This window comes from Miniopterus schreibersii (assembly GCF_964146895.1).
Source record: "Miniopterus schreibersii genome assembly, chromosome: X".
NCBI classification, from domain to species: domain Eukaryota; kingdom Metazoa; phylum Chordata; class Mammalia; order Chiroptera; family Miniopteridae; genus Miniopterus; species Miniopterus schreibersii.
In genome coordinates this window covers 62,964,432-62,973,722 of record NC_138104.1, presented here as the reverse complement: position 1 = coordinate 62,973,722, position 9,291 = coordinate 62,964,432, and positions in this window count along the sequence as shown.

The following is a 9,291-nucleotide window of genomic DNA, read 5'->3' as shown; positions in this document are numbered from 1 at the left end:
AGGGTTCCTCTATCAGTTCCTCATCTTGCAGATTTATTCCAATACCAAGGTATAACCAGCTGCCCAGCCTTAACTCCATTTAGTGCCCCTCTGCTAACATTCTTTTAACTGATTGATTTGTATTTGTTTTAACTGTCCAATGATTGGGTTTTACCTCTTGATAGGTCCATTTGTCCTTGGTGCTGCTTTTAAATATGTAGGGCCATGTGATCAGGTATCAAGTTCAATGGGTACGCAGTTGGCCTGGATATGTATCTGTGCTTGTTTTATCTCCTCCCAGGAAGAGCTGCTTTGGTATAGATGTTTATTTGGGTTCATATAAAAAACTGGGCAGCAATCTTGGAAAACTTTCTGAAGTCTAAGAACCTGAAGGGATTTGGAGCGGGAATAGTAACAAAGGCTGCCTTCATGTCTTTGAACATGAAGCACATAAATGTATGTTCTGTAAAGGCTAAAGTGATTGTTACACGGCTTCCTGACCTCTGGGAGAGACTTGTGAAAAATCAGAAAGGAGCACAAAGTGAAGTAAATTTGTAGCTTGCTTTCTCTGGTTTCTCATTTCCTTTAAATTTAAACCTCAACATAATATCCTTCTCCAATATCTAGCCAGCGGACTCCTGGTTGGGAAGCCCTGTATTAAAATTTGAGAATGTACCCAGTTTCTTTTTCCTTTTTTTTTTGTACAGTGCTTTACACCTGCTAAAAATTAACTTGTTTAATGCAAAACAAGACCTTTAAAGGTCAGTCATATTAAAGCTGGTTTGATCATTAATAGTTATCTTTTAGGAAGAAGCTTTTTCCCTATGTAAGATGTCATACTGCAGATTTAAAATATAGACTATCAATAAAATGCATGAAGTGATCATTTGTGCTTGATCATCTCTCCTTGGGTTTTTTTCTTAAAAAGGGGAATTTGATAAAGGTTCTGTTTCAAACTGATGTCAAATACACTTGATTTTTAGAATCAAGTGGAATTACAGCACAACCTTGATTTTGATTCTCTACTATGAGTGTGGGCAGGTACTGGTTTATGGGATATAACTTTTGTTCCATGTTGTGTAGTTTAATAGCTTAATCTTGTAGTGGTAAAATAAAAGATTAAAGTATATTCCAATACAAGAATCCTGGAAAGATTTATATAAATGACATTTTAACTGGGTGCATCTTCGCTGTTTCTTGTATTTTTACCATTGCCCTGACCACTCCCTTGCTTGATCTCTAAATACAAAGACTTGTCTAGGTGTGCATGTATGCTCATGCAGCTTTTATCTTCCATTGCTACTTCCTACCTCTTAAACATGTTGCCTAAGCCACTAAGATGTCCCTGTTTCTAAGTAGGTTGTCACATTCTGATAACTTAAGTGACCCTTCCCCCTTGGTATTCATTTAGCTGATGATAAATTTTATTATAATTGTATTTCTTCTGGTTCCTACAGAGCCCTGTCATTAGCATAGGAACTCAGTTCCTTGTGATAATTCTGGTGCAGTCACTCTTAGTCTCATGACCTTCCCAGGGTTTTACTGTTAGTGCAGTTCATGATTCTTTTAGAAACTCAAGTATACCACTGAAATGTTTACATTCTACACAGCAGAGTAAGCCAATGTACAGGCATCTTGTTGAGAGTTATTCAAGTAATAAAAGGGTTATTACTGAGAACAGAGGATCTGGTAAATCATAGCAGAGTATAAGCTATATTGTTAGTGGTCATTTGAAAAAATAGGAAATGGAAGCTAGGGTCCAGTTTCTTTGAGGTTTTTTAATTCAGGCAAGATTAAAATCTAAGGCCTTGCAAATGGATTACTAAACTAAATTTTTCTGATTGCTGTCAGGTATTGTATTAAGCGCTATATAAATTATTTAATTCTCGCAGTGATTCTGAGGTGTATTATTGCCACCCTGTTTTATAGGTGATTTAGCTGAGTAAGATACAGGCATTTGGTAATTTGCCCAAGGTCACCCAGTAAGTGACAGTATTTCTAGGCAGATACCTAATTCCAGAGCTTAGTTTCATTGGGCTCTTAATCCTGCTAGTGTATAGCCCCTAATTTGTTGTTTTTTAAAAAATATTCTGAGTCCTAGATTAGATTACTTATGAGGTATGATTTCTTAGGATAAACATTGGTTTTGGTTAATTTGCCAAGGAAAATTTAAAGGACAAATCTGAGGAGGATTAAAGGTTATATATTGTAAATTCAGTAAATCACTTTGGGCATTACCAAATGCACCTTAGCACTATATCAAGGCCTTTCATTTCTGAAAGTTTGGAAGGAGGTTGGAATAGGTTTTGGAAATCTTTAATGTCAATGGTCATCTCAGCCCCATACTATGTGCTCTTGGCCCCAGTTATATCTTGATTTGAAAATATGAATAGGGAAAAAATTGCAATTTTTTAGAAGTATGCTAGCCAGCTTATTAGCATCCAAATAAATGCCCTTTAAAGTTGCCTGGGGCAGACATAGGCATTCAAAGAATGTAATTGCTCAGAAAATATTGGGAACTTCTTTAAAATTGCTTTCAGAAACAATATGAGTAACTGAGAGATGCAGTGCTCTTCAGTATGTTCGCGTTATTTGCCACCCTTGAGATGAATCTTGGCTATTTACTAGAATTATCTTTTTCCCAGTGGATTGGAGATATGCTACCCTTAAGCATATTTGGAAGAATGCACTATTCACTCTAAAGGCAATTGCAAAGAAAGCATGTCAAATAATAGGTACAGTAGTATTTTGAGTAAGGAAATGGCTACGGAGGAGAGTATTTTGAGAATATCACACCCCATTCAACATTTGAAGCACAGAGAGAAAGATACAATCGACTCAGGAGCAGGAATCAGTGAGAGATGTGTAAATAGATAAAGTATTGCAAAAAACTTAAAAGATATACATACTGTAGTTATCCATCCCTATTCAAATGATATTTGAAAGGAGCTGTGAGGAGTAATGGGGGGGAGGCAAGGGCTCGTGAATTTAGAGTTTTGTTTCCTCAGCTAATAGGAGATAAATATGTTACTGGGGTCCCACTACATTCTAGGCATTGTGCTGGTGCCCCTTGTTTTTGGCAGGATGTGGACCTCAAGCCTCCAAAATATTGCTGGGTTTCTTGATGGATAGTGTTGGTGACTGATAAACCTACTTATTGAAAAGATTCATACTTGGTCCCCTATCTGCACCAAATGGTCTAGAATAGCACTGTCCAGTAGGAATATAATAAAAGTCACATAATTTTAAAATTTTCTAGCAGCCACATTATGAAAGGTAAGATACAGGTGAAATCAATTTTATTTAACTCAATAAGGCCAAAATATCTAACATGTAATCGATATAAGGATTATTAATGAGATATTTACATCATTTTTTTCATAGAGTCTTCAAAATCTGGTATTTTACACTTAAAAGTACATCTTATTTTGGACTGCACATTCCAAATGCTCAATAGCAACAAGTGGTTAGTGGCTACTATACTGGGCAGTGCAGTTCTAGAACAATATGGAAGAGAGTGATTAAAGTGGGTAGGATGCAAATGGCAATGTTTTAAAAGTTTGCCTTCAGATATGCACACTTTATCTGCTCACCTACACTACTCTAGAACTAAATAGGCATTCGTTTGTGTGTCAAAGCTGTGGCTTAGAATGTCTGTCCAAGCTTACAAAACAATACACTCCCTACCAAAGCTTGAAATCTTAACTATTAAGAATTAACAAAAGACGTTAGTTGGTTGAGGACCCCATGATTAAAAGCTAGGGAAGCCCATCACAATGAGCATTGTGTAACAGTTAATGGCGATTGTTACATTTATTGCAGGAACAAGCTCATTTTATATGGACTCTCAGTTATGTTAAAATTGTACAATAAATGATTTTCACATTTGAATATTCCTGGCATTTGTTAGAAACAGCAAACTTGGATTTACAACCTGTTTCTACATTGTAGTTAGTAAGTGATATGTGTTTAAATGAGTTTCTTGGGGTAGAAGGGGAAAGTTGACAACATGAGAATATAGGCTACCAGATCAGACTTTAGCCCCAGTGAAAGCAAGTATTTCCCAACACCAAGACTCTGATGCCACTGCTGAAAGTTTATTTTGTTTGGCAGCATGGAATAAAATATTAACTACTGTGAAGAAAGAACCTTTGGATTTGAGGTTTTGGAAAAAGCTGATTCATTTGGCTTGGCTTTACTTGTATTTTCCATGTGAATATAACATTTTCTGTGGCCTTTTCACTTAAGAATCTGAAAACCCATTTAGTAGTAGAGGATGAATGTTGATTTCTAGCATGGGTGACTCAAACCTATCTATGGCATGTGAATCTGTTTGAAAGAGGCCAGAGGAGCATATCACCCAGCTTTACTTCAGAATATTGGGTGCAGCCCTTCTAAATTAAAGGTGAAAATTCAGAAAGAGTCCTTCTGTTTTGTCTTGGTGCTGCCCTTTCCTAGGAGAAGGAAAAGAATGGAACAGTGCCTGAGGCTATTTTAGCATGAAGGTACAGGACTGTTCCTAAGAAGCAGAGACCAACTTAGCAATTAAACCCAAGTTCTACCCTATTGCTCCAATGAAAACGAAACTTCTTCCTAATAATGCTGCCTTCTCCAGATCTGAGTTAATCCCTTTCCTCCACAGTTGAGGATCATCTACATTTTTAAACAGGAAAATTATTCAGCCTAATCTGTTAAATAGAAATACATTTCAAGCTTCATTTTAGTATAGATATCTAGCAGTCTTTGTACAGACATGGGCACTAACTGAATCCTTTGTGTGTGTTTTTTGTGTGTTTTATGTCTGAGGTCAAAACTGCCTGAAAAACAAAAGCTGGAGAAGCCCTTCTTGTTCTTTCTATCCCACCCCAAGGTGTTCACATTACTGGTACATTTGATTTTGAACGTCTTGTAAATTAACTGTTCAGCAGATGTTAACTAGGACTAGCCTAGGCCTTATTTCTTGCTTAAAATGCAAGTTTGTAAATTTGAGCCTAGAAACTTGAGTGAGCTAGATTCCTGACTCAGAAATCTGTGGATGACTGAAATATCTAAGTACAACTGTTCCAGAAAGGTACTGTGGGACCCACTAGAAAGAATACTGTGATTTACAGCACCCATCCTCCGATCACCAGCACTGTATACATACTTTGATTCCACTGAAGGGTTGTGAACTGCCAGCATGATCCTGTAAGGAAAGAGAATGTGGAGAAATGGTTATAGATTAGGATTAATAGATGTGTTGAATACCTATCTGTGTATCAGCCACTGGGCCGGGCCATTTCATATGTTTTCTTATTTGAGACTCAAATAATAAAAACAATTGGGGGGTAATTGAATATTTGCATTTTATAACTGAAATAGAATCAGAGGTTAAGTGATATGGTCCAGGTCCCACTGCTAGTATTGATTATCCAAAAAAAAAAAGTATTAGCATCTACATTCTGAGTACCATTCCAGTTGTAGAGGATACTGTAGTGAACAAAAAAATGGCCCTTGCCATTGGAGTGTAAATACAAATTAAGACAGTGACTAAATGCTAAGAAGAAAAAATGGTGTGGTGGTGTGAATGAGATGGAATAGGATGGTTGGAGAAGACCTTTCTGAGGAGGTGACACAGGCAGAGACCTGAATGAATAGGAAGCAGAATATTTCAGCTCCAGGAAATGAGCTCAGCTCAGTAGTTGGAGGGAGGAAAAAGAGCAGTATTGAAGTGGGATGAGAGATGAGTCCGGCCAGTTCATGAGGGTTTTATAGTCAAGGGAAAGGAGGTAAGATCTAAGATGAAAAGCTGTTTGGAGTCTTGTCCATGGAAGTGAAGGGTTCTGACTTAAATAACTACTAAATGGCAGAATCAGAGCTAGAAGACTCTAGGTCCACTGCATGTTCCATGACACTACAGAAGACTCCTGTGCTCCCCTAGTAGAAGTATATGGAATCTAGGTCCACAGTACCCTGACCTGGGGATTGGGCCTGCAACCAAGGTACGTGCCCTCAGAGGGCTCCGGGGAGGGCTCTGAGGGCTCTAAGCTTTTGTATTCTCTTTCTAGGTTTCCTTGTTTTCCTAAGAAACTCTGTGGGATTCATATAAACAAATTGGCTCTTTATGTTATTTTACTCTAATTTGAATGACCGTATTCTGTTACTGAGAAAATCCTCAGGTAATGGAACCCAATGCCATAAATAAAATGAACAAGCTCTGTTCTACTTGGCTAATACCTGTAGGGGGCAGGGTTGCCCATATAATGAACCAAAGGGACAGCTGATTTTAAAGAGCTGATTACTAAAACCCTTTCCATTGGATGCTTCTTGGTGACTTCTTGTGAGTTTACTGATGGGTAGACTAAATTCAACAAACTCAAGTGAATAGTAAATTTAATACACATTTATGGATTAGCTAATATGACTTGTCACTTTATGATTGACAGTAGCCTAGTTCAGCTGCCTGCATCTAGGTAGTTCCACATTCAAACCATTCTGAGAGAGAATTGGTAGTTGAAAAATTGGAGACTCCAGATTGAATGCTTCCACTATTGAGGGGATATGGGTCCCTAACCTAACCATGGTTATAGGGGCCCCAACTTCAGTGTTGAAGTTCCTAGTTCACCAGGGTTTCAGATACAGAAGCGAAGAGCCAAAGGAAAGATAGTTGCAGGCTATGGCATAGAAATCAGACCAAGCTGCATGGAAATTGGCTCCTTTTCTGCTGTTACAGTGGCATACATTGCTTCCCTAGTCTAGTTAGTAGGTCCGTGTTGCAGTCCTACCTCATCTCTGTCATGCCACCACTAACTTTTGGCATGGGTCTGATGGGAACTTCATAGCCATATTCCTTCTGGAACTCAGGAAAGTCTAGGGATTTTCAGGGCTGCAAGGTGAGTGCACATAGTCTGACTCATTTGCAGAGGTGTCATCTCAGGCTAAGCAACAAGTTTTGGACAGAGGCCCTTGTTCATTGGGTGTGGAAAGAATTACTGATTCTAATCCTGTCCTAAGTCGCTACGACAAAGGGTTCTGCAAATAGCACATTTCATATGGACCCTAGTTCTGTATAAGATACTCACTGGGGAAAGTTAACTCCTGGTGGCTTTCCCCCCTTGAAACTTTCCCGTCTTTGCTCCTTCAAAAGAATGTATTCACCTGGAGATCCAACTGAATTATTAGAATTGTGTCTGGATAAGGAAACATGGCTCTAGGAAACTTGTTTAAGAGGCAATCCAGGGCTTAACAGTAATGAGCAATAATGATCCTATTCAACAAATGGCCCATGGGAGAGGGATTTGTGACCTAAATGTACAGTGAAAAGAACATAGGTTTAAGGGCCAGTCAGACTTGCTTTCATATGCCTCAAACAAAGCTGCATGGTTCTAGATGACACCTTTTTTTGAGTCGGTTTTTCTTTCTGCAAAGTGGAAATAATGATGCCTACTTTGTTGGGAAACTTAGAGATTACATAGGTAAATTCCTTATCACTTTAATGGGAAGAACATTTTATTGAGATATTAAAAATAAGATAGGAAAGCATTGTTGCCCAGTGTGGGAGAGGTGGGTGAGCCAACCTCCAATGGCCGTGAAGTCTGTACATATGACTTTAAAACATTTATAAAACACAGATCATGTGGTTCATCAATAATGATGAATGTATCTGTCCAATGTTCTTTGGGTGCCCAAGGAAGCCTATTAGGTGTGTGTGAAGGAGACAGGCAGGGAGACAGAAATAGTTATTCTATAATAAAATAGGTCCTGTCCAGTGTAATAACTAGAGAAAAAACAAAAAGCTCATGTAACAGGTAAACTTACCAAGTAAACTAAGGTTACACCTACTTGCATGTAAAAGCAGCAAATCAATAACCGAAGATTTGTTTATGGCAACTCCCCCCGCCCTCCAGCATCTAGTCACTATTTAGAGACTACAACAGGAGCTAGATAGGCAAATGCGTATATCAGGTGCAAAAAAAATCTAAAAATGGCCCCAAAAAATCTGCTGGTAAAACAGGATTAGTGGCAAAAAGATATTTTTTATGATGGCTGTTTTAAAATTTGTATGTGACTCAACAAAGATTCCACATATGCTGAGTGATGCTGAAAAAGAAATGTTTGATAGAATTGGAAAAGATTGAGATGGAAGAGAAATGTGAAAAGTGTGGATCTTAGGCCCAGGGAAAGTTCTTGTTAGAAACCAGTGACTCCCAGAATCTTACCTAGAATTTCTGCAGGTTCCCCTTCTATAATTTGGGCGTCCTCTTCACTAGGAACAGCAGCGCTCAGTTATCCTTTACCAACCTTTTAGACACTGTATCTCGTAGCCTCTGTAATCAGCATCTCCAGATCTGAATTGAACTGAGATTTTCCTTTGTTTTTCTAAAAGGATTGAAGCTACTCCTAGGTTAGAGAGCCTGAACAAGCAAAAACCACTGAGACAATTCATTCAGTGGGGATTCCATCTTGTATTAAACTATCCATCACACAAAGCCCTGCTGCTTTCCTCAACATGCTTGGGATAGTTCAAGGCTTCAACCATCAGAGATCATAGCTCAGAGAAAAAAGCACTACTAGACCTTTTGTTCTCTAGTTAACACAGTTGGCTTTATCCATTGCCGTGATATTGTTCCTTTTTAAGAATTGTTTATCTTATTACAGAAGAAATTTCCTCACAGTTTTAACTATTTTCCATACCCCAATGACTCATAAATCTGTATCTCTAAGCCTGACCTCTCCCTGGAACTTTAGACACTTTTTTTTTTTTTAACCCAGTAGTTTGCTGAACATCTCAATCTGAATATTTTACAGGCATTTTAGACTGGTGGAATATTCTCCTATTTCATTAGGTAGCAATAGACTTAACTGCTAAGCCTAGCTAATGAGTGGGTCATTTTTCAACAGAGGAAACCATGAAATGGACAAAGCTTCTAAGAAATCTTGAACATGACTGAACCAGATTAGGAGTGAAGGTTAGAAAATTCATTTTAGCACCTTGGCCAGTGTGCTTAGTGGTTGAGCATCAATCCACACACCAAGAGGTCACCTGTTCTATTCCTAGTCAGGGCACATGCCCTGGTTGCAGGCTTGAACCCTAGTAGGGGGAGTGCAGGAGGCAGCCGATCAATGTTTCTCTCTCATGGGTTTCTCTCTTTAAAAACAAAAACCCAATAAAAACAGATTTTAAAAAAAGAAAGAAAATTCAACTTAGCAATACAGGGTGGGCAAAAGTAGGTTTACTAAGTTGTGAGTATTCAAAACAGTTTATTCTTGTATTGTTATTTATTATTGTATTTTCCATATGAACAACTGTAATCCTACTTTTGCCCCACCCTG